Below are 25,711 nucleotides of genomic sequence, written 5' to 3' on the forward strand. Positions count from 1 at the left end.
CACAATCTTGTCACTTCCCTGAGATATTCCCTGTGCTCTTGTTGTTTAAGACGCAAGCACTGGGCCGTGGCTGGAGTAGGGTTGCGTGTGTATTGGTCATCGGCGTTTTGTAGCTCTAATTCTTTAGTATTTAGCTCTTGCTGTTTTTCACGCTTATGACCCGTCATAGAAGCGATGGCCTGCCCTCGGACAACAGTTTTATATGCCTCCCACAGAATAGTCGGGGAGCGGACGGATGAGAAGTTTTCTTGGAAATAGTGTTGTGCCGTAGTGGTGATAGCTTTCATGATTGTGGGAACATTTAGATAGCCAGGGTATATGGGATACATACGCCGTCATACCTTGTGATGACACGTGTATGTTAAAAATACTGGGGAATGGTCTGATATGCCCCTGGGTCGGATTTTAATATTCGCCATGTTTCTCAAACTGTCAGCTGATGCGAGGAAGTAGTCTATTCTGGCAAGGCTATTGTGGACTCCAGAGTAAAAAGTGAATTGTCGTGCTGCGGGGTGGCGGTACCTCCATACATCGGTGAGCTCAAGTGCATCCAAAAAACTGCCCAGACGGGTGATGTCAGTTGTGTGTACCTTTGTTGGGTATTGGTCTAGGACCCCATCAATTGTGGCATTAAAGTCTCCCCCAATCAGTAGCTCCCCCTCCGGAAGAGCAAGCAAGAAGTCAATAAGTGCTGGGAGTGTCACAGCGTGACGGGCTGGAGGAATGTAGACTGATACTATATTGATAGGTCTCCCCTTCCACTGACCAGCAATGGTCACGAAGCGGCCGTAGTCGTCTGTCTTCATTTGATATATTATTAGTGGTGACTGCTTTCTGACCAAGATACCTACACCTCTTGAACCAGAGCAAAACTCCGAATGTACAATCATTTTGAACCCCCACCTATCTAATGCTTTGCAAATGGTACCAGTAAGATACATCTCCTGCAGCAGGGCTACCGTCGGTGAGAACCGTTTTAAATACTGTAAAACTAAAGCTCTCTTTATTCTGTCCCCAGACCATGCACTTTCCATGTAATCAGCGATAGGGGAGTTACTGGTGACATGGGAAATGTCTATGGATCAGGTTCTTGTGGATCCTGCGTTGTCATTACTGGTATAATGGATAAGCATTGTCACGGAGCCGTGTCTGCAATGTATCTCGTGAACAATATCTGAGAATGTCTTATATATGAGTGCCTTTTTTAGAAACTGTAGTCAAGTAAAAATATAACCATACTAACAATCCCACTCCCTCCACCCCCCTTCCTGCCTCCCTGCTTGACGGAATTAAAACTACCCGCCTCCCCAACTTTGCAGAGTGCTTAGTGTCCATCCCTGTTACCATAACTTGGGGTTGAGAGTGAGCTTCCGTTGTCCATTAGAACCCCCCCCAAATGTCTTCTTTAATAGCAGCTCCTTATTTCTTTCTGGTATATAGTGTAGAACCTTGTTTCAAAAAGGGCAGGTCTCTGTAGTGATCCCCATTGAGTTCTGCAAGTGGTCAACACAGTTCTTCCGTGGTTTATGATCTGTTCATGGGGCAATGTCTTAGGTCCAGTCAGTTGCTGCCACGGTGGCCCCGGGTCGCAAAAGATCAACATGGTCCAATTGGGTGTTTCTCTTTGGGACATACTGCCACAGTTTTGCTGCCATGCAAGGCGTATTCCAGCAGGTTCTCTCACTCTTGTTCTTCTCTCCTCACTTGTTCTCCGCGGTGTGCCTCCTGTCCTCTCAATCCTCCTGATCGTGTGGCCTTACGCCATCCCTCCAGCCACTCCTGCACGTAGTCTGGTGACAGAAAAAAACACGTTTTCCCTACTGCTTCCACCCGTAATTTCGCCGGGAACATCATGGAGTACTTGATCCCGCGGTCACGTAGGGTCTTTTTTACATCGAGAAAACCACGATGCTGCTTCGAGACTCCTGCCGTAGAGTCCGGGAAAATGGTGATTGTAGGATTGTCGACACGTAACGGGGGAGCACTACGTGCAGTTTGCAGTATTACATCTGTGTCTCGAAAGTTGAATATATGGGTCAGAATGGGGTGATGAGGTGCTCCCTGTTTCGGCCTTTCCCCGGGAACACGGTGTGCTATCTAAACGGAGAAGTAGTTGGATAGGCCTGGAGGTTGGAGGTGATTGGTGATGAGGTCTTCAACAAAGAGATCAAGGGCTGGGCCAACCATTTGTTCCGGTACACCAATAAGGCGGATATTATTCCTCCACGACCGCCCTTCTTGGTCTTCCAGCTGCGCAGCCATCAGCTTATTGTCCGCCATGAGTTGGCTCACTTGTTTTTTTCAGAGAGGCCGCGTCTGTCACTAGAATTGCTGTAGTTCCTTCCACCTCTGTTATTCTGGTGGAGAGTTTATTAAACTTGGCTCGGATCAGGGAGAATTCCACCGAGAGCGCCCCAATGCGTGTGTCCACCTTGGTCAGTGCGGTCATAATATCTTGTAGTGTTACTTCTTGTGGCGCAGCATTATTTACATTTGGCGCAGGCTGGGCTTCCTTATCTTCAGGGTCTGTCTGTGACTTAGAGTAGGCATATTTTTCCAGCCTCGCCTGGTTCAGGCCTTTCGGATTCCTGTTACTCATCCTGGCTGTCGGAGTGGGTTTGCGCCAGTCCTGGGATCGAGGGCGGTAGTCACCGCCGCCAGCCAGAGGATGCATGGCGCCCATTCACTTGTGCCTTCGGTGTTCTGCTGAAATTTTCCCGCAGGCGCCGCCGTGCTGAGCGGGGGGGGAGGGCCCTGGATTTATGCTCCCGCCTGCCCGCAACTGCCGCAGGGCTGGTCCTCAGTCACGTATCGTCCAGAGAGCGGTGTGCGCTTTACAAGCAACAGTGCTTACCGGATCCTTGCAGTGTTGTGTGTCCCTGATTATCGCCGACCTTAATGTCTTAGCTTCCGCAGCGATTGCGGTTAATCGGTCGCCACTTCCGCTGATGCTTGTTCGGACCGTTGCTCCGACGCAGGCAGCTGCGTCACTACTGTGGTTCCCGGTCTGCCACGCCAGGTTAGGCCACCGGGGATGTCTTCGTCGTCCCAGCCATATGGAATCAGCTCGGCTCTTCAAAGTTAGGTCGCTCTGTAGCCTGGATCTGCTGCCACCTCGCCCTTCAGTTTGAAGCGATGAAGTCGCCGGATAAGTGATCGGATTAGCAGGGTCGGTTCCGGAACCCTCGGAGCCTCTCTAGGCTGCGGCCATGTTCTTCGGCTGCTAGCCAGGCCCCCTCCCTCCGTTTGTATTTTGAACCACAACAAAACAGTTCAAACTGCCCCACAGCAGAGGCGCGACCCTGCTTTTACTGCCAAAAATTCCTCTGGGAGCACATAGACCACATATCTTTATGTACGTGCAGGCAGTTTCCTCACATGCGGCGATGCAGGGATTGATTTGTAAAACGCTATAAAAGTTTGTGTCTCCTGACTCTGAGCCAATCTAGACGCTGTTTATTTTAGTAAACAGCATGAGGGCAGCATGAGGATTGGTTTGGTCAGGCGAACCCAGCACTCCTTAGGGCATTTGGGGGCTGCGGCTGTCACCCCCAGGCTCCTAACATTGTGCATATAGGAGAAGGCTCAAGTCGCATGTATGGCTGGGCACAGCAAGGCACCTGTCTAGCCTGACATATGCCCTTCACTCCAAGGCCCGGCTGTACCTGTGTGTGTCAATCAATCACTAAGCCCCACCCCCATGTTGGCCCTCATCCTCCAGGAGCTTGCAAACTCAGCCTTGGCATGCCGAAATGAAAGCAGTGCACTGTCTACGGCCAGGCTAAAATGAATCGAAATATAATGGGTCTCGGCCCTGGTGCAACAAACCAAACTGGGGGGCAAAGCCCCCTCGCCCAAGTAAAGAAACCGCCCCTGCTTTTCTATTCGTCTTGCCTGAGAGGAACCTAACATGGTGCACACTTTTTGGATGTATTCACCATTTGAGCCTATGCACAGTTTTTCATTGAAGCTTCTTACACTGAAGATATTGTTCCTTATTTCTGTTGCCAATGCTAATTGTATAAGTGAGCTGTGGGTCCTTTCCCCAATTGGCAAGGGCTTTAGCTCCCTAGTAAATGGTACCAGTGGTACCCATGGCATGGGAGTTAAAGGCGTCAACAGGGCCTGAAGCACTGTTTGTGCCACTCTGAGTGACCCAAGGAAACAGATGACATCAGTCCTGCCATTGCAGATTGCAGGAGCAGTGAAAACTGCCCGAACTCGACTTTGCCCTCACCATGTGTGGCAAGGTAAATAAACTATTTCTAATGTATGCCAGTCACCCCTAAGGAAGGCCTACTGAGCCCAGGATGCAGGGTGCATTATATTAAAGGTGAGGACATATACGTGCAAGCTTATGTGTTCCTATAGTAGCCTTTTCCATTAAGGGGTACTTTAAGTGATCAGCAGTCCATAGGATGACATGGTGTAAGGTTTCATAAAATTAAGATGTCTCTTCCATTGCTGTGTTCAGATGTATGTTTATTCTTGGTAATCAAGTAATCAGGTACAGCATATAGATAAAGTAGTAATCCAGTAAAAGCTCCAGTAAAGGATTAAGTAAAAGCCCCACCGGGAGCAGCTGCCCTGCTGCTCAGCCTTCAAGATAACTGACAAATTCACATAAACTTACACAGATAGAACAGTACATGACATCACAGAGACTGGCTGAGCGGCAGAGAACAAGACACTAAGAAAGGACAAAGAGGAGGGAAAGAAGGGTGCAACACATGGGCTGGTAACCGGGCACCCCCCTATGACAGCTCCATTATGGAACCGCCAAAATATGTCATGTTTGGTATCAAACAACTTCCCTTATCACCCCTGACATGATTCGTGGAGAAGTGTGGCTCACTGGTTAGAAGCAGCAGTCCCTGATGCAGTGTAGCTTGCTTAATCTCCGCAATGGCCCCATTAGCACTGGGATGCCTGGCTTCACCTAGGGGGTGCCCAGTAAGGAGCATCTCACAAGGAAATAGAGGAAGGGTTCCACAGCGGTATACAGCGCCAGGATGTCCCGAGATGGGGCGGCAGTGCGCTTTACAAGTATACCTACATTTACATTTACATTTACATTTTCATGTGTTGAGATCAATGTGGTATGCACCCAGGTAGCTACTTTAGAGGTTTCTCATCTAGTTGGCCTAGCCTTTCCTGTGCTCTGCCTGTCAGCAAGCAGCTGCTGCTGCCAAGACAGGAATATAACCCCCACCCAGGAGGTGTGAACTCTCTCAGGAGTAAGAAACAATGGCCTTGAGGGGAAGAAGGTCACACCGCCTTCCCTGTTAGGATGGCTGGTGAGGTGGCACATCAAGGTGGTGAGCTTCAAAGCTGTGATATGAAATTAGGCTGCCTCTCAAAGGAGGAAACAGCCCCCACTCCCCCCAGAGATATTTTCACCCGAGCCAGCAGGAAAATTATGTAGTCAGGAGGTGTACAGTCCCAGAACGCCAGCCACACCTCTAGGGTGGGCTACCTGGTCTATACAGCTAAGAAAGGTTTCTGCCATTTTTACAAGTGGCAAAATAGATGGTTCTAGGTAGAAAAGGTGAAGCACACCCCAGATGTGATCACCTGAGCGGCGGATTAGCGGCTGCAGCTAGTAGCCCATTGGCCATTTGGATTATATATCCAGGATTTAAGGGGCACCAGAACCTCAGTTCTTATTTGACTTGCAACAAAGGACGCAGAAGAGACCAGAGTCTGCGACAACTGAATCTTCACAAATCAAAGGGGGATACTCTGCATCTGTGGCAACCATCTTGAAACTGCATCACTGCGACTTGTCCCAGACCAAAGACTGCTTTCTCCAGACAGAGGGCCCCTTTGAGAGCCAAAGGCAACTCCAGACTCCATTGGACTACTGGCACAAGTCCACTGGAGTGCGCAGGAAAAAGATCATGTACAGGAACCAAAAATCGCTGGGCAGCAGGTCCACTGAGGGATCACCCAAAAGTAGATGGTCCAGTGCATTGTGGGAAATGTAGCACTGACCTTCAGTAAGTTTCAGGCAGCTACTGTTTTCCTCCGGACGTCGGGATAATTTCTTGCTGAGCTTATCGCTGCCAAGGCTTGTTAGTGGCCAGTCTGGCAATCACCACCTTTAGTTGACACTGCAACTCAAGGGAACACTACAACACCTTCATCTGACCACAGCAGTGATCCTGTTCTTGACTTTTTGCACCAGTTTCCTCACCAGCATTATGTTGGTGGTAAAACCAGCTCCCCTACGGCTCCTGCCTCAGCACCAAGGACAGCCAGAACAGATCTGCGTCCAGGCTTCTCAAGCCAGGTAAAATTGAACTGAGTGTCCTGGCTTGGACCTGGGACCGACATCACCTTAGCCCTCTTTGGGTTCCATGCAATTCGACCCACAAGTGACTGATTGTCACTAGTGCCTTTCCCCATTGACCGGAATGCTAAATTGTGCAGGATTTATTTGCACTGATTAGTTTTTTGCTTCTAAAATCCATAGCTCTGGTTATACTTATCCAATTAACTTTGTTTTGGTGGCTACATCTATATAAATGCTGCTTTATTTTTATACATTGGTTTTGTGTTCCTTCTAAGTGTTGTCGATTACTTGTCATCCATATTGATACTCAGAAATGCTTAACACATGTTCCTCTAGTAAAGTCTAACTGCGCTTTGCCACTCTACCAGGACTAAGCAGAGGATTTATTATTGTGAATCCAAGGACCCTCTTTGGTGTATTTTGAGAATATTGCATAGTGAAGTCTAACCAGCATTGCTACATAGTACTACACCTTCCTACATGAGCTTCAGTCCACACCTTTAACATTTACTAATACTAAGACTACAAAGTCCACAGGGATGGTCATTTTTCCACGTCCATATTACAAGACCTGTTGGTATGATTGCATGCTGAAATTCACCTCCTTGGAGATACTACTTTTGTACTGATTCACAAGTGAGGAAACTGTAGATAGAAGTACCCGTCAGAGGAAAAAGTTACAAAACTTTAGTAGAAGTTTTACTGGTGGATTCTCTGGCTGCCTGCAAATTCACAACTGGCCCTTCTGCCTCCCTATTCTGATGAATGGCCATGCAAATATTGGTAACAAGGTTCCAAGTAAGTTCTGTGTGTACACCATCATCATACTGACAATCACTATCAGTCTCATCTCCATCTCCAAGGGCATAGAAACAAGGATGGTTAATGGGAGCCACCTTGTATGGCTCCATGATTTCACTTCCAGGTTGGGATCATAAACTATGACCTGAATTTTACAACAACATCTGTCAGCTCTGGGGAGTTATTGCAAGGGTTTCAGGATCCAGTCTGGTACCTTGTGGATTTACATGTTGAGGAACCTGTGAGTACATAGTGTGTCCTCGAGAAAGAGTGTTAGTGAAGGTAAATAACTTTTTACCTCTTGGTTCTCTTCATCAGCTTTATTTTGGAGCTGGCTTGTTCATTTAAATTGCAGTGCTCGGCCTATAAAAGTAGCTTGATGTATAAAGGTATGGTATTGCACTGCAAAGTCTGGTTGCTGCAGTACCAGAGTACTCATAGGTTATTGGCCTCTAACTGTAACAATTGGAGTTGTTAACCACTGGTGTCCAGTACAACTGAACCCCAACCTGAATTTGACACTTCAGTACTTGAATCTCAGAGGTAATTAGCAGAAAAGTCCAAGAATTACTCAGAACCTGATGTGAGCAGGACAGTCAGGATGCAATAAAGTACAGTTATATGACTCAATAAGGTTACCATTCCACCCTATGCTTGATTTGCAAAAACAAGTGCAGGTGCCCAATTTTCTTAGGAGGTCTCTGCCCACTTTCACCACTGGAGAGCACCACTAATTCATAGAAACCTTCTATTGTGATCGAAGTAGTATTTTGGTTATGGATGACATCAGGATACAATACAATCACAATACTGTTTAGGTCACAATATATCATGAGATTCATATACATGCCTAATTGTTATTGCTTTGTGTCTGTCACCATTTTTTTAAGTAGCACGCTGTAGTTTTTGATTGTGTCACAAGGTGATGCAAGGCTGTTGGCAATTTACTATAGCCAGTAGAATAACAGGACCAGACTGTTTTCTTTTAAGTTTTGACAATCAGGACTGCTATGTGTGAGACAAAAATAAAATATTAACAAGACCTAACATTGATTCAGGTAGTGCCTACCAGCAACTACCAGCTCAAAATAAGTATTCTTTTAGCTGTGTTTTAGTTTATAAGGAAAGAAGGTACTTTATCACAGATTAAGGTGAACACTATACACAATGAAGGTTAGTAAAGAACCAGGTTATCTAGCCCCTTCCTGCCCAGTCCAACTGTTGCTATATCAATGTCTTAGATCCAGCCAGTCGCCGCCAGGGTGGCCCCGGGTCACGAAAGATCAACATGGTCCAATTGGGTGTTTCTCTTTGAGACATATCGCCACAGTTTTGCTGCCATGCAAGACGTATTCCAGCAGGTTCTCTCACTCTTGTTCTTCTCTCCTCACTTGTTCTCCGCGGTGTGCCTCCTGTCCTCCCGATCTTCCTGATCGTGTGGCCTTATGCCATCCCTTCAGCCACTCCTGCATGTCCTCTGGTGACAGAAAAAAACACGTTTTCCCTACTGCTTCCACCCGTAATTTCGCCGGTAACATCATGGAGTACTTGATCCCGCGGTCACGTAGGGTCTCTTTTACATTGAGAAAACCACGACGCTGCTTCGTGACTGCTGCCGTATAGTCCGGTAAAATGGTGATTGTAGGATTGTCGACGCGTAACGGGGGAGCAGTACGTGCAGGTTGCTTTATTACATCTCTGTCTCGAAAGTTGAATATACGGGCCAGAATGGGGCGATGAGGTGCTCCCGGTTTCGGCCTTCCCCCGGTAACAGGGTGTGCTCTCTCAACAGAGAAGTAGTTGGATAGGCCTGGAGGTTGGAGGTGATTGGTGATGAGGTCTTCAACAAAGAGATCAAGGGCTGGGCCACCCATTCGTTCCAGTACACCAATAAGGCAGATATTATTCCTCCGCGACCGCCCTTCTTGGTCTTCCAGCTTCGCAACTATCAGCTTATTGTCCGCCATCAGTTGGTTCTCTTGTTTTTTCAGAGTGGCTGCGTCGGTCACTAGAATTGCTGTAGTTCCTTCCACCTCCGTTATTCTGGTGGACAGTTTATTAAACTCGTCTCGGATCAGAGAGACTTCCATAGAGAGCGCCCCAATGCGTGTGTCCACCTTGGTCAGTGCGGTCATAATGTCTTGTAGAGTTACTTCTTGTGGCGTGACATTATTTATATTTGGCGCAGGCTGGGCTTCCTCATCTTAAGGGTCTGTCTGTGACTTAGAGTAAACAAAGAAATACCAAAGGTGGTGATGGACGGAGCGTTGACAATACAAACACTCACCCCCTGTCAACTGATCTGGCTTTAATCCATCACCATTCTTTAGCTCACTCCGCCACCCCAGTTCAGACATGGCCATATGCAAATCAGTCTGACCCTGTGCCTCATGGGAACAGTCCAGCCCGAACTGCTAAGCCATGTCTTCCCTGGACCGGAATCAAGCTTCCCAGGACCGGTTTCTGGCATTACAGCCGTCTTCAGCCGGGCTTGCTTGACTCCAGTGGCAAAGTGAGCAAGGGACTCTTGTCTGAGCATACTCTGCCAACTTAGGGCGAACAAAGAAAAACCAAAGGTGGTGATGGACGGAGCGTTGACAATACAAACACTCACCCCCAGTCAACTGATCTGGGTTTAATCCATCACCGTTCTTTAGCTCACTCCGCCACCCCAGTTCAGACATGGCCATATGCAAATCAGTCTGACCCTGTGCCTCCTGGGAACAGTCCAGCCCGAACTGCCAAGCCATGTTTTCCCTGGACCGGAGTCAAGCTTTGTTTTTTGCAATTTTCACCCCGAGTGGGCTGGGTATGCTCAGACGTGAGTCCCAGGCTCTCCACACCACTGGAGTCAAGCTATCCAGGCTGATGAAGGCTGATAGCCAGAAACCGGTCCTTGGATGCTTGATTCTGGTCTGGGAAAGACATGGCTTGGTAGTTCGGACTGGACTGTTCCCATGAGACACAGGGTCAGAGCTGATTTGCATATAGCCAGTGTCTAACCCAGGGTGGTGTGGAGTGCAAAAAACGATGGATTTAAGCCCAGATCCTTGTACTGGGGTGAATGTATGACATTGTTCTACATTCTGTCCATCAACTGTTTTTTGTGACTTAGAGTAGGCATATTTTTCCAGCCTCACCTGGTTCAGGCCTTTCGGAGTCCTGGCTGTCGGAGTGGGTTTGCGCCAGGTCTGGGATCAAGGGCGGTAGTCACCGCCGCCAGCCAGAGGGTTAGTCAGACCCTCGCGGCTTGTCGGCTTTCCCACCCCTTCTCCAATCTTTCGAGGTATGCATAGTCACTCCCGGATTGATAGTAATCTAGCGTATTTGGTCCATAATCCTGACTCAGCTCAGCGTAGGGATGGAGGAGCACTGTCACTTGGAACTCCCCTCGGCCTCACAGGATTGCTTCGATCCAGGCATTCTCCCCCCGCTGTCTTCTATCTTGGGGCCTTTGTGGTGGGGTTATACTGCAGTGGCTTATCTGCGCTTTCGCTTCGCCCCTTATTCAATGTCACCGATATCACAGTTCTGGGCGGAGGGGGGGGGTGGTGAGGTTGGTTCCCTCTTAGGTCAGTTCAGGGATAGAGGGTCGTGGCTGCCTGAGGGCACTGTGCTTCCTGACACAATTGCGCCGCTCGAGCAATTTTCCTTCCGATCTTTGCAATACTGGGACTGTTACAATGAGGATGCACGGCGCCCATTCACCTGTGCCTTCGCTGTTCTACTGACATTTTCCTGCAGGCGCCGCCGTGCTGAGCGGGGGGGACCCTGGATTTACGCATATCATATCCAACAACTGTTGAATGCACCCCCAGTGTTTTCATCTGCAACTCTAAGTGCTTCAGCAAAAACTCAAAACGAATCTGATAAACTTATTAGGTTACGGAAAAAACAAATCAGGACAGACTTACACAGACATTTTTTGCTACAACATCTGCGGGCAGGGACAATCCCTGGGGGACTCCAAATCAAAAACATCCCAGTCATTTTCACTGAGGACCCAGAATTTAAAAAGGGCTTTAGCTGCATTGAGACCAAGTGCAACAGGGATTTGATGGTCCTAACAGATGAAACAGCGCATCGCCTCTCGCTGAAACAACTGGAAGAAATCTCAGAACTTGAAGGTGAAATAAAAAATAACCAATTAATAACTGATGCTAAGAGCCTCCTCGATAAAGTGGGGAAAGAAATTCTGGAGTTCAAAGATTATACGGTGAACCAGAAGAGTAACCAATTTGAAAAGACAAAAAGAACTTAGTTTTGAACAACATGTACCCTTTTCTGCAACCAGTCTTTTACACTAGGACGGATTCCAGAAGTTTTCTGACCGATTATCAGGGGAGATCTAGAAATAAATTCTTAACTTTCTCCGATACTTCATCACCATCAGAAGGCGAATCAGCCTCAAGTGAACAACGGTGAGCCACAAGTAGGAGAGGGAATCAAAATCAACAACAACAGCAAAATCCCCCTCCTTTTTTAGGGAGAGGCCAACAAAGACAAAGAGGCAGGAACCGTTACAACAGCCAGCCATGGGAGATGACGACCAGGAGACAGTATTACAAGAACTGAGGCTTTCCACCATTTGTAATCTGTCCAACCGGGTGCTGTCTTCAGCTGTAATGTCAGTCCTGGAAAAAGGGCTTTCTTTTGTCCTTCTAGGCCAACTGATTTCGTGAAATAAAAATTGGAAACCCTGGAATTCTATCGCAAAATACAGCTCAAAACATTTGTCACTGAAGATCTACCTTCAAACAGTCTTGAAATTACGGGTTTTCGGAAAAAGTCTAGGTTCTGCCCACCTTCAAATAAAATACCAAAGGAGGTGCTGATTTTTGAAAAGACCGTCCTCTCCCCAATTTCAGAGATGGAGAAACATCGTCAGTATGTTAAATATAATATACCTAAGGAACAAAAGGATGCCATCATAAATCTGAAAAATGACACATCCGTGGTTATTAAACAGGCGGACAAAGGTGGTGCAGTTGTCCTCTGGGCTACAACAGAATATACGGCCCAAGTAATGAGACAACTAGGGGATGCTAGCTGCTATCAGAAAATCACCAAAAATCCTACTGCTGAACTTCAGGGACAACTTTTTGAGATCATAAAGACTGGGTTTGAACAAGGGATCTTGGGTCCCAAGGAATTTACATTTCTCCAAAACAAATTTCCCAGAGTGCCGGTGTTTTATGTCTTACCTAAAATGCATAAAAGTGAAACGAGTCCACCTGGCAGACCAATTGTGTCTGGCTGTGCCTCCCTCATCGAGCCTATCTCAAAGTATGTGGATTATTTCCTCAAACCCTTTGTAAATGACATTCCAGCACATCTGCAGGATATGACATCATTCATCAATAGAATTTCTGAAGTTCCTTTTGATGAGTCTCGTGATTTTCCAGTCACCTTCGATGCCGTGTCATTGTACACGCAAATTCCACAGGACGAAGCCATTGAAGTGTTGACATACTTTTTGGACACTAGGATCAATCCAACTAGAGTCCCTACAAGTTTCATTATCCAATTAGCTAAGTTCGCCCTTCAACGCAAATACTTCAACTTTGGAAATGACTTCTTTTTCCAAATAAAGGGAGTCGCCATGGGCTGCCCTTTTGCCCCAGAATTGGCCATACTATATATGGGGCTATATGAAGAAAAATGTATTTACAATAACAATCCGTTTTCTGAGTGCATTTCTAATTGGATCCGCTGTATCGATGACGTGTTCTTGGTGTGGACTGGCACCCAGGAGCAGCTTAACGATTTCCACATCTGGTTAAATTCCAGGACAGAGGACATTAAATTCAGAGCAAATTCTTCTCGTCAACGAATCACCTTCCTGGACGTGGAAGTGTATCCTTCTGACGGTAAATTGGTCTCAACGCTGTTTGGGAAACCGACAGATAGAAATAAGGCGCTCCATTCCAATAGTAACCATCCAAGAAGCCTTAAACAAAATTTGCCGTATGGACAATTCCTAAGAATAAGGCGCAATTGCACCTTCAAGGACGAATACATGAACCATGCGACTGCTTTACTAGACCGCCTAATGGAAAGAGGGTACCCTAACAAACAGCTGAAAAATGCCATGAAACAGGCATAGTGGACCCCATGTGAAAGCCTTTTAGAAAAAAGAGGGAGAGCAAGCATGGACAGGCTTGTCTGTGTTTCTACATTCTTCCCTAATTCTAATCAACTCCAAAGAATTATTACCCAAAATTGGCACCTGGTAAAAAATCTGGATAAATCTATGACTCAGCCCCTGCTTTTTGCCTTTAAAAAATAAAAAAGCATTGCTAATCACATTGTACGGGCAGATTTACCTAAAACACCAAAATCTACACCAAGGAGTTTGATGGGATTAGCACCCATACAGGGCCATCACAAATGTGGGTCTTGTGTATGTTGTGACCAAACGATGGAGGGTAACCTTTTTACCCATGAGGGAGTCCATTGGAAGCACAAAACATTCAGTAATTGTAAATCCAAGGGAGTGGTCTATGGGATTGTGTGCCCTTGTCCCAAATTATACATAGGCAAAACAAGCCAGGAGATCCGACAGAGGATCACCCAGCACAAATCCATAATTCGGAATAGCGTTGAAAATGCCCCCTTGGTCAAACACTGGAAGGCAAAAGAACATAAGATCAGTGACCTCAAGTGGACTGTGATTTCCAAAATTGAAAGTGATCCAAGAGGGGACCACAGTGAGCTACGGTTGTCTCAGCATGAAACAATGCTGATAATGAAATTCAACACTGCGGTGAGCGGATTGAACGAGATCTCGGAGATTTTAAAAAATTGATTGCAGAGGTTATGTAATCCTGATAGAAGTTCATTGTGCAGCGCAAATAAACACTCTTGGCTAATCTCTGCACATGCAGGTTCTGATGCAGTGCACCACAGCACTTGTCAAACCCAGGAAACCACCCACGCACAAGTTCGCGTGTCTATGGAGTTAGGCAATGGTTGCCGTGACAACACGTCTGTAAAAAACTACGTTTCCCAGCATGCCTGGGCAACTCCGCTTGATCCAGCGAAATTGGGCTTCCCAGAAGTTCCTAGGCGATCGATGGACGCCGTACGGTATTTTGAACATTGACCTGCTGCTTTTATTAGGTAAAATTAAGACTGGCACCCATACCACGCTGTTTATTGGTTGCCATTTCCGAGTCAGTGGAGGTGCAACTCACGACTTTACCGTTCTTCGTAGAAATCAACCAGTCGAAACGAACCTGTAGTGTAGTTCCTATATTCCCAATAGGCTCTGGGCATTGGAATAATATATTCAGCAATGTAGACGTAGGACTGAAGTCGACTAGGTCTCTACTGACTATATTAGACTTAAGTTTTTGCCAGCTAGCTCAGAGGTCACTAGAAACTTTCTCGAATAAACGAGGATGAATTTAACCTCCCTGGATAGACAAGAAGGGATTAGCTTCTGACAACCATATAACATGACAACTTTGCGCCCTCAGAAGAAGAGTGTATCTCTAGAGTCGTGTGAAAACAATAGACAGCTATTTCACTCAGTCAAGTGTGCATACTTAGTTTCACCAGAGTGCAGAGAAAAGAAAGACGGGCGTTTTCAATAAAAGGTGTTATTTATTGAGCAGTCTTCTTTCTCATACAAGAGAAATGAATTGCCACAATTGCAATACTCATAGTAAAGTAAAGTGCGTACAGTAAAAGGAGGATTAAGAAATAATACTGTAAAAGCATTGATATGGTTTCTTAGCCATAAGATACTTTAAAATAGATAAAAAATAAACATACTTATATACATTGACTAACGTACTCAACTGGTGCTTCTAAATACACTTACCCCGGTGTACCTGACCTAAGCCTAATACGTGGGAAGGAGTAAGTAAGTAGCAGTTTAAGTTAAGTTTGTTTTTGCCAAGAATCTGACTCAAGAATTCTCTCTAAGGTTTTAGTCAGCTCCGTACCTGGGTATTAGAAAGCAGGAGGTCTTGTATCTCTCTCTCAGGACTCGATATCCCAGTAACCCGCGAAGGTATCTGGAAACACCGGAGCTGGATTTCTCGGCAGGAGGAAAGACAGCGTCTCTCTCAGTGCGTCAAAAGGGAGGGGCAGCGTCCGTGGGCTCTCGCATCAGCTGGGCTCTCGGGCAAGTAGAAAGCTGCTCTGCTCCAAAACCACCACCGTGTGTTTGCTTAAGGCAACGTTGGTATATTTATACCTGAAAGGTGCCGGGTTTGACGTAAGGTTGGACATAAGACGTCAATAAAGATGTCACTAAGAACTGGCCGTTCTTACAGTGCTTTACAGGAGTTCTAGGACGAAATCAAAACAAAAGCAAGGGGGATTTCCCAGGTTGCTGGAGGTTTGGTTTGTTTAGAGAACTCGTTGTGCTTTCTAGGAGTCTGGGGAAGTAGCCTTGCGTAATGTGACAGCATGTGCTACGACTGAATATGGATATGATTACTATGCCGTTATTGGGATATTATTGATTATAACCGAACAAGGGCATAAAATAGTAATATCGATTTAGGCTGCTGGATAAAAACACAATACCCACTCCACGATCTAATGTCCATCATTACTAAAACTAAGCAATAGTAAACATATAAAGGTGCATGTGTATTCCAACCCACCCCAAAATACATTTTTTTGCATGTAAAATGGTGTATGCGAAATACACGTAAAATGATATTGTTACTGCACGCTTTTCAAGCAGTGTAATCATTCAGTTAAAATGACGCAAATATATGATTAGCTGAACGATTTGCAAAATTTACACATGAAATGGCTCTTAATACAGAAAAGAAGGTCGAGACCATTCCATCACATATAAATACAGTCGCTGTAAATGTGCTAGAGGCTGAGGTAATATATTGTCTCTAGAGTTCCTAAAAATAGAAGCTCTGTTTTCTAAGAATAGTTCTACTTTAAGCAGAGTACAAGTGCCAGGAAAAAGGTAAATATTTTGGAATCGAAAAATAATTTTGCTTTCAGTGGGAGAAAAATAGTTCCAAATATTTTCAGTAGCTTTTGTTTATCAAAGCTGAAGGCCGAATTCAGAGTTCAGGGAACGCTGTGTGCTCGTTTGCTTAAAAAGTTATTCTTTTTGTTCAGGGGAGAACATCATTTCAGACAGACTCGCAAAAAAGTTGTCTACGGCTTCAGGTGAAAGTTTGATCAAGTTCGAAAATGCCGCAACTGAACAGTCTCGAGCATGATTGCTATCGTCGATGTCAGGATCAGCAATGCTCACAGAAGGTTGTACCTGGGTGATGTTGCTCTCCTCTCGTACTTCACTACCACCTAATCGTAGTGGCGAAATCTCAACGAATGCCGTCATCAGGATGGGTAACCGCTGGGGACAACACGATGCATGAGCCGTTACTGGACTTAGCAAAGTATCTGTATTCAATGGTACTGCTGATGGTAGTGTAAGACAGACGTCCAACACGCATTCTTCTCCGCATAGAATACATCGAAGCACAGGTAAGATGCAATTCTGCCAGATGGGTCTGAATGAAAGAATCCAGGTCATATTCAGATCTCTTAGCCGGGCTAATCCAAGGACTTTAGTTATGCGGTCCCGATAGCGTATAGCCAGGATCGTTTCTTCCATTGTTGCTGGAGTCTTGTCTGCGACTTGGCTTGCCATATCGAAGCAGAAGTATCAAAAATAAAATGCCTGCTACGAGTCCCAAGAGAAGTGGTAGGCCGCCAAAGACAGAATGGACAAAATTAGGAAAAATGCCCAGAACTGTTTCGAAGGGTGTTAACAGTCCCGAAAAAATTGTCTTAAATATATGTGGGATACCACTGGTATCAGACATATTTAGGATTTGGCTTAGCATTTCTACGAAATGCACGGGGCAATTTGTTGATAAAAGGGTATGTATCTCTGCCGCTGTCCTTGTGACTTGCAGATCATACGTTTCTTTTGATGACGTCAAGGGCACCGTTGTCTGTAAAAGGACAGACTTTATTCTGCTTAAAGTATCAATTCGAATAGAAGAGATATTCAAAGAAGGACACATTTTTGCCTCCATGTCTGGAGTGCTGTTTGGAAACAATACTTGCATACAGCAAGTGACCATGGAACTCACGCTTACAAGATAAGCTTTTCCTGGCACCATGCCACAACAGCTGTGGTCCACTATTAGAATGTAACTCCCGTTAGAAAGTCGTCTAAAGAATGGCTCTATTTGTGCTGCAGGTGTGCCATGCTGGTGACATGAAAGGTTATTTGTAGTCCCCTCACAGGCCCCATGCAGGTCAATACCTTGACACAGAAGTATACCGCTTAGTGATTGTTTGCAATTTTTTCCACTAAGAAATACATTCTGTTTCTTTTCACTATAACATGTGTGTGTGTAAGGCAATTTCCATGATGACTTAATGTAACCTTTACCAAACCTTTCATACTGGCCCGCTGGTATATACTCTTGACAGTATTTAAATTGGAAAGTTGTTATAGGAATTGTGATTATTCCATTTATTATCCATTCAATGACAGGTCTTTCTGACATTGTCAATGGTAATCTCTCAAGTTTTTCAATGCTCAGAATCGTATAGCCTGCTCCTTTTTGTGCCAAACTGATTTGTGTATCAGTAAGGTTAAAGATAGAGAATAATGACGTTGTGTTGATTAAACGCCAGGGCACGTAGCCTGAACGCAGATTTTGCAACATCCAGCCAAGCTGTACAATAGAACGTAATTGGGACTGACCGTGTTGTAACATTAGTAAGTCTTGCTCTATTATATCAATAGCAGATGATACAATACTGTCCAGTGAATATATTCTGGAGGACAGAGTCATTAACTCATTGTCCACAACAGAAAATGATTTTTCTAAATTAATACGATCAATTTCTCGTATTTTTTCTGCTGTTTTAATTTGCATCACTTTCCAAGCTTCGTTGTAAGTAGCGTATATACCGGCCGCTATGAAACTTTTTTTACGCTGTTTGCGTGGCCCCATTATGAAATCACACAAGTCAGCACCATCTTTAAGTAAAGTCAAGTGTTGCTTAATTTCTGCCAGTGTGGATGTCTGTAACCATTCGAGGCAGAGTTTTCCTACACTGTATGTTGTAACTATCCCTGGATGTTGTCTCTGGGAGTATCTAGGGTCTGGCCTGGTCAACGTGAACCCCTGTATTTTGTTCAAGAATCTATTTTGACAGTTATTTGTGTCTGTGGGCCAGGTCAACCATTTTTTCCAATCAGGATGTGTTCTGTTTTGGTTAAATATATGGGATACGTCTATCTCAACATCTGTAGTGCTATTACTGTCAGGTGTTAGCTTTGGAATAGACGGTTTGTTTAAGTCTTTAATTTTGGCTAGGCCAAGACAGGTTGTCTGTTGAATTGTGTCATTCAAGAATATAATTTGTTCTGGGATCATGCAGGCTCTAAATAATGCTTCTAAACCTTGGGCCTGCCATTCTTTTGTACCCCAGATGGTTTTTGTTTCAATGTTATATTTCCAAAATTCAAAACCAAATATAGTCAATTTTTCAAAAAATGTTTCCGAATAGATCAATTTAGTGTTTGTCAGCATTGTTTTCATCCCTGTCTTATTTAACAGTTTGAAATAAAAAGTTTCTGCTTCACTTGTGTTAAACCCTGAGAAGTAGGGGAATTTCTCGTAAAATGTCTTCGAACTACCCTTTGGTGGAGTTGCACAATGTTCCCATTGAATATAATTAAAAACATTTCTAGGTTGAGCAGATTTGTGCAAATAGTGATGTGCATAGTGGTTGTAGCAATACATTTCTTCATAATTAGATGAACCCTGTAAGTAATCATGTTCTGTAAATTTTGCTGACATAACTAAATCTGACATCATATCATTAATACTTTCAAAGTCCCAATCATCAGAGAATGTACTCGGTTTTACAAAGTCACTTAATGAAACCTTGAACTGGTGTGGATATTTCAAGAGCTCGACCGGGCCATAGATTTCGTAATCAGTTTTGTCCCAAGCTACCCCACCGGGTATTGGATTGGCTGTGACAATCACTGATGATAGTTCTCTTTTCTCGATGTGAGATGACTTGTGAGGCTTTAGGACCAAGTTGATGTTCTGACTTGCTGTGTCCATTGTACTGTATTTTCCCTCAATAAATCTTCCTAAACAAAGAACCATGATGAGCCAAAGCAGGAGGAAAAGTACACCTAACACAATCCAAAATTCAATCCATGGAGAAAACAGATAGGTTTCTTTGAGTTGATGAAAGAGTTCTGTTACTTTGTCTTTAAAAGTTTTTGTTGTTGGCTGTTCTTCAGGTTCGCTTGGATCCTCAGAAAAGTCATCGAAATTGATGAAGTAGCCTGATGCAGTTCTGTCAATTGTTGGAATCGCTTCAGGATTTTCATTTGCTTTTGGAATTTTCTTTGTTTCATTAGCATAGTCTGAGGCTACATCGTTGTAGACTGGTGTTTCTTGACAAACTGTTGCAATTTGGGTTTCAAGAGGCACAAGTTCCATGGCATTGTTGCATAGTCCTTTTTTATTCACTGCAGTTTTATCAATTGTGATTAGTCTCTCAGTTTGAACCTCTTGTATTGTAGCAAGTTTTGGTGTTCTGCTACATCTTGGGAGTCCACTGGGCCTACTACTTATTATTGGCCACATGATTGTGGTTTTACCAGGTCGATGGATACAACTCGGTTCTCCTTTTTACCAGCAAGGGGCGGTAGTACAACTGATCTCGTTCCGCTGACAGCTAAGACAGGTACTGCTTTTCTGATAGAAGGCCCAAATTCCTTCTTCACCGCGATCTTCTCTCTGACCAGATCCCCAATTTTTGGAATCCAGACAGGCCTTGCTGGGACAGGTGGTTTATCTTCAGTGGCTGTTGGCTGCTGTTTTAACTTTACGTTGCTCAGGCCTTTTCTTGTTTCATTTAAGTCCTGTAAAATAGCCAAACGATCTTTGATATCAAAGCATTTTTCTTCTACCACTGAAGTCGGACTATCTAAGTCCTGAATATGCATTCTAGTCCCGAACAATAGTTTGTACGGACTGAAACCTTTTAGAGAATTTCTTGGCAGATTATTAAGACTACGTTGGACACTTGTTAAATGTTGGACCCACCCATCACCCGAACCTAACACCCTCGCCGTTATAGATTGCTTTATGTCCCGGTTTTTTCTTTCCACAATCCCATTTCCCTCAGGATAGAAGGGACAAGAGTACCGCAATGCAATGCCCGTGCTGGTCATGGGCTCCTTTTAAGCTCGAGAGCTAAAAGCAGGACCCTGGTCAGAATGTAGCATGCCAATTGCGTATGTGCCGATATAGACTCGCAAATCTTTTATAACAGTTCTGGCATCAGCCGAGTGCTGGTGTCTGCATTTTAAGTGAATCTAGTCTTAAACATAAATGGGACGCATTTTTCCTGCTGGATTTTGCGTATAGATTGCCTTATGCTATCTATACGAAGAGCCATGGCAATACTCCGGCTGGTTCGCCACTACGATCTCTGTTGCAGTTTGGACAGTTTATTGCAAATTTGTGTTGTTGCAGGCTCATTCCCGGCCACCAATATTCTGATTGTAATTCTTTCAGAGATTCATTAATCTTTTTGTGCCTTAGACCCAATCCCATATGTGCTTCTTGAATCAAGAAGATTCTCCTGTTCGTGTTTGGAATCACTCTATCCCCCACTCCAGGGATTCGAGCAAAAGGAACGGAGTTTGCATCAATTATGTATGTATAATTGAGTGGATAGTTCACCGGTAGTGCTGCACAGTCGCCTTGTAAAGACGTTTTTACTGCCAGCATGGTTTCTCCGTCTATGTATTTTTCTGAACGCTTTTTTGTGGCTACGGAAGCCGGATTAGTTGCTTCCGCTGTGGCTGTGTCAGCCAATGAATTCCCTGCAACGTGAACACCATCACGCTGATGACTCAGTGTATGGATCACATGAGTCTTTTGTAGTTCCTTCTGCAAAGGAACTATCTGTTCCCAAAGCGTTTTATGCTTGATTGTGCCACCTTTTGCATCTTTGAAACCGTTCTGAACCCAGTTCTGCAAGTCATTATTGTAAGATTTGACGCAGTAATGCGAATCGCACACTATTAGTGCGGGGAATTCGCTTTCCACAATATCGAGCGCCATCTTTAAAGCTAGTAGTTCAGTTCGTTGATCCGAACTATCTTTTACAGATTGAGTCATAGTTACCAATGGTCTCAATTTTCCTTTGTGCCACCAGCATTTAACAACCGCGCACGCAGCACTGTAATTGTGTTTACCCCCAACTACGGGTTGTGCTGATCCGTCTGTATATATTACACAGGCGTAAAGTTGTAGAGGTAGAATCTCGATTGGCAGAGGATCTTCTAATTCATATTTTAGATCTTTTAATTTTTTCATTTCCGGGTCAAAATAGTATTTCACGTCTTCTGCAGCAAGAGAATTTTCCCATTCGATCCATTTTGGATCTAATGCCACGTTAGTCAAATTGCGTGGGCTTGTTAATGCCTCAAAGGCTGATTCTGCTGTTAAAACAGTTATCCTTTTGCCTTGTGCTTGGGCTCTTTCTTTTGCTACAGCAGTTTGAACCGCTTTTACAATGTTTTCTGTAATACTGAATGTTTTTTCAGCTTGTGTGTACAAGTGTGATTTGTAAGCTATTGGTACCTTTTCTCCCTCATTAGAGGTCAGGTACGTGAATCGGCATCTCCCTGGGATGACTCGGATTACAAGGTTGCGTGTGTTTTCGCGTGTTTGTAAGTTTGTTTTAGCTAACATGTCTGCTCGCAATGACCTCAAAATTTCTGTGTGTTTTTGAGTCCAATTGATTGGTTTGAAATCAGGTTTATTAATTCATAGAGAGGTTTAACCCTCTCTGCATAATTTAGAATGTGTGTTCTTCTGAAATTCAGGAAACCTAGTATTGATTGCAAGTTCTTCAGCGTTTTAGGTGCTTGGAGTACAGCACACTTCTCTAAGAAGTTGTCTGCTAGGCTTTTGCCTTCACTTGATAATTCATATCCTAAAAACAGGACAGTTAGATGGGCAATTCGTGACTTTTTAAAGTTGAATTTGTAACCCTCTGCTGCGAACCCAAGTATTATGGTGTTCACTCTTTTCATGTTTGTATCCAAGTCATCATCTGTTAGATAGATGTCATCGACATAAGATAATGCCTCATCATCATATATTTGTAGTAACTCTGTTACACTTGCTGAGAATAATCCTGGGCTATTCTTGAATCCCTGTGGGAGTCGACAGAAATTTTCTGCGACCCCATTATTGAGAAAGCGGTCAAATACCTGCTTTCAGGTGCTATGTTTTGACAAAAGAATCCATTAGAGATATCTAATGTTGTTTTGTATTTTTTGCGCACGATGTTATTCATTAGTGCTGCACTGTGTGAGTTTTGTACTGCAAATGTCTTACAACATAAGTTAAGGTGTCTGTAGTCCAAAACTAGACGATATGAATCATCTGGCTTGGAGACAGGAAACAAAGGATTGTTCATTTGAGAGGTGCATGTTTCAATCACCCCCTGGTATTCAAGTTGATCTAAGATCTCCCTGACTTGCGTTTTAGCTTCTTGCTTAATTGGGTACTGCCTTTGTGCAGTAGGTTGACATTTTAACTGGATTTTGTGAGGAGGAGAGTCCTCATCCCATCCTACATGATTTTTATATAATGCAGGAGCTTGGGCTACTGCCCATTTTCTTGCATATGTATATTTTTTATGAATTGGAATATGATTTGAGAAGGCAGGCATAATCATTTCTTCGCCATGAGGGCACTCCCTGACAAACTCTGGTGGCCAGTCTTTCTCAGCTAAAAGGATGTCATAGCCTTTGGAAAGGTTATCCCAAAATAGACCCCTTACTTTCCTAGTCTTATCTCCCTCTATACGTAATGTTATCTCGTATATTTTATGAGGTTTGCTAACTTTGGTATCTGCAGTTTCCACTTGAATGTATTCATTCGTGTCCACTGTCTCCAGATGATTCATCAGGATCTTGTGAGCTATTGTCACTTCTGCTGCGCTGTCTAGCATTGTCTGGGCCCATTCTCCGTTTTTCAGTTGTGTCCTCAGTATCCTCTGCATGTTTAATTATTTTAATACTGGCTACCTTCTTTCTTGGAAATTGTAATCTTTTACTTTGATGAGCAGGTTCTTTGTCTTTGGACTTGACGTGCTCTTCCCTGTGTTCTGACCGTCCTCTTCTTCCCGATTTCTGCGAGGAAGTCTGAAAAGATCGAGAGGGACGTGTATCAATATCTTGATATCTATCAGGTTTTTTCAAATTATCCCTATTTCTAAGGTTGTATCTTTTCTCAGAGGGCTCCCTCTGGGGAGACTTGTGTCCTTGGTCCGGAGATCTTTCTCTCCGCCAAGGAGACCTTCCTCTGGACTGGAATCTTTTTTCTTTGGGAGTGGATTGTTTATTTCCATCCCAGCTCTTTTTTGGAGTGTTTAGATTATTTTTAATAAATATCTTTTCAGGATTTTCAGTTAGTTGGGGTTTTACTAGTTTCCCACCCAAACTATCTCTTCCTAGTTCTTCATAGGATTTTTCTATGATTCTGGCAAGTTCAAATGGCTGTTCTGCTATATCTGTTTCTTTCAATTTCTGGCGGATCGCCACAGATGCTGCTTCTCCTTTTATGTTGGCTAATAATATAGCCGAGACCTGCTTGAAGTCTTTCAGTAATTTCATACCCAGAGTTGAAGCAGGTTCTAGACCGTATTCATTTTGAATCTGTCTTAGCACATCTGGTATTACCGCCATGGACGGAACACCATGTGTTTTTGTGTATATGGAAGCAAAGACTGTGCCCCAAGTGTCACAGTCCTCCACATGTGGTGCGATCCCCATTGGAAGACAGATAGTCAGAATTCTGTGTTTCTCAGTTGGGGTAGTATCCGGAAATACTGCCTCTATTTGAGTAATTTTTTGTGCTAACCAGAATGGAATTTGTTCCCGTTTTGCGGGTATTTTACCAAGACATGATTGTATGTTCTGTGGTGTAATTTTGTTTGTGTTCCCCTGATGAGGGGTCAGCTGTGGAATGTTAATAGCTGGTTGGACTGTTGTAGTCCGCATTACATATTGGACTAATTGTCTATGTATTTTAATCAGTTGTTTTAGCTGTGCTAAAAGTTCTGGTACTGACATTTTTTCTATGTAATGTGGTGTGTAGCTGGCTAGAACCGGCCACGTTGCTCCTGGTCTACCTAGTGGCCCGAGCCTGGTGATGTGATTATTATGTTTTAGGGCGCCTTTAAACCAGAGCAGGTGCTCTTGGTATTTTAATGGGATTTCCACCTCCTCGAAAGGGGTGTACTCATCCGGAGGTTCCTCTATTTTGTGATAGTGGAAGTCGTGTGTGACAGCGTTTGCTGCTGGAAAGTTTCTCTATGAATAGAATACCTCTGTCTGCCGATATTCATGGGCCTCAATTACGAATACGACTATTCCACCTCTCGGTGTTAGTCCGTTTTCTATAAGTTTAAGAGTTATAGTTTTCCTTATGTTGACCGGAATGAGTATAACACTCGGGTCTTTTTCCTGGAGACTTGTGTCATCCGCTAGGAGTCGAGCTGCTATTCTAGCTGCCTCCCTTTCTTTTTCACTTTCTGACATTTTTACTGACAGAAAGGTTTTTGTTGCAGATCAAGTTTCAAGGAAACAAAGATTAGGTGCACAATATTTTGGAACACTGTATCCTTCAACGTTGACTATACCAAAAGCTATACATAGGAATCTCTTCCTACTAAGTTCCGGCGGATTTTAACCTTTTACCCACTCCAGACGTCTTTTGGAGTATTTACGGGAAAAAAAGGGTTCTGTGTGAAAAAGCACGACTGAGTTACTCTAGTGTCTTGCGTTAGATTATCGCCTTGTCAAACGTTGGGCGCCATGTAGTGTAGTTCCTATATTCCCAATAGGCTCTGCGCATTGGAATAATATATTCAGCAGTGTAGACGTAGGACTGAGGTCGACTAGGTCTCTACTGACTATATTAGACTTAAGTTTTTGCCAGCTAGCTCAGAGGTCACTAGAAACTTTCTCGAATAAACGAGGAGGAGTTTAACCTCCCTGGATAGACAAGAAGGGATTAGCTTCTGACAACCATATAACATGACAACTTTGCTCCCTCAGAATAGGAGTGTATCTCTAGAGTCGTGTGAAAACAATAGACAGCTATTTCACTCAGTCAAGTGTGCATACTTAGTTTCACCAGAGTGCAGAGAAAAGAAAGACGGGCATTTTCAATAAAAGGTGTTATTTATTGAGCAGTCTTCTTTCTCATACAAGAGAAATGAATTGCCACAATTGCAATACTCATAGTAAAGTAAAGTGCGTACAGTAAAAGGAGGATTAAGAAATAATACTGTAAAAGCATTGATATGGTTTCTTAGCCATAAGATACTTTAAAATAGATAAAATATATACATACTTATATACATTGACTAACGTACTCAACTGGTGCTTCTAAATACGCCTACCCCAGTGTACCTGACCTAAGCCTAATACGTGGGAAGGAGTAAGTAAGTAGCAGTTTAAGTTAAGTTTGTTTTTGCCAAGAATCTGACTCAAGAATTCTCTCTAAGGTTTTAGTCAGCTCCGTACCTGGGTATTAGAAAGCAGGA

The sequence above is a fragment of the Lissotriton helveticus genome, chromosome 3_1 (assembly GCF_964261635.1).
Source record: "Lissotriton helveticus chromosome 3_1, aLisHel1.1, whole genome shotgun sequence".
NCBI classification, from domain to species: domain Eukaryota; kingdom Metazoa; phylum Chordata; class Amphibia; order Caudata; family Salamandridae; genus Lissotriton; species Lissotriton helveticus.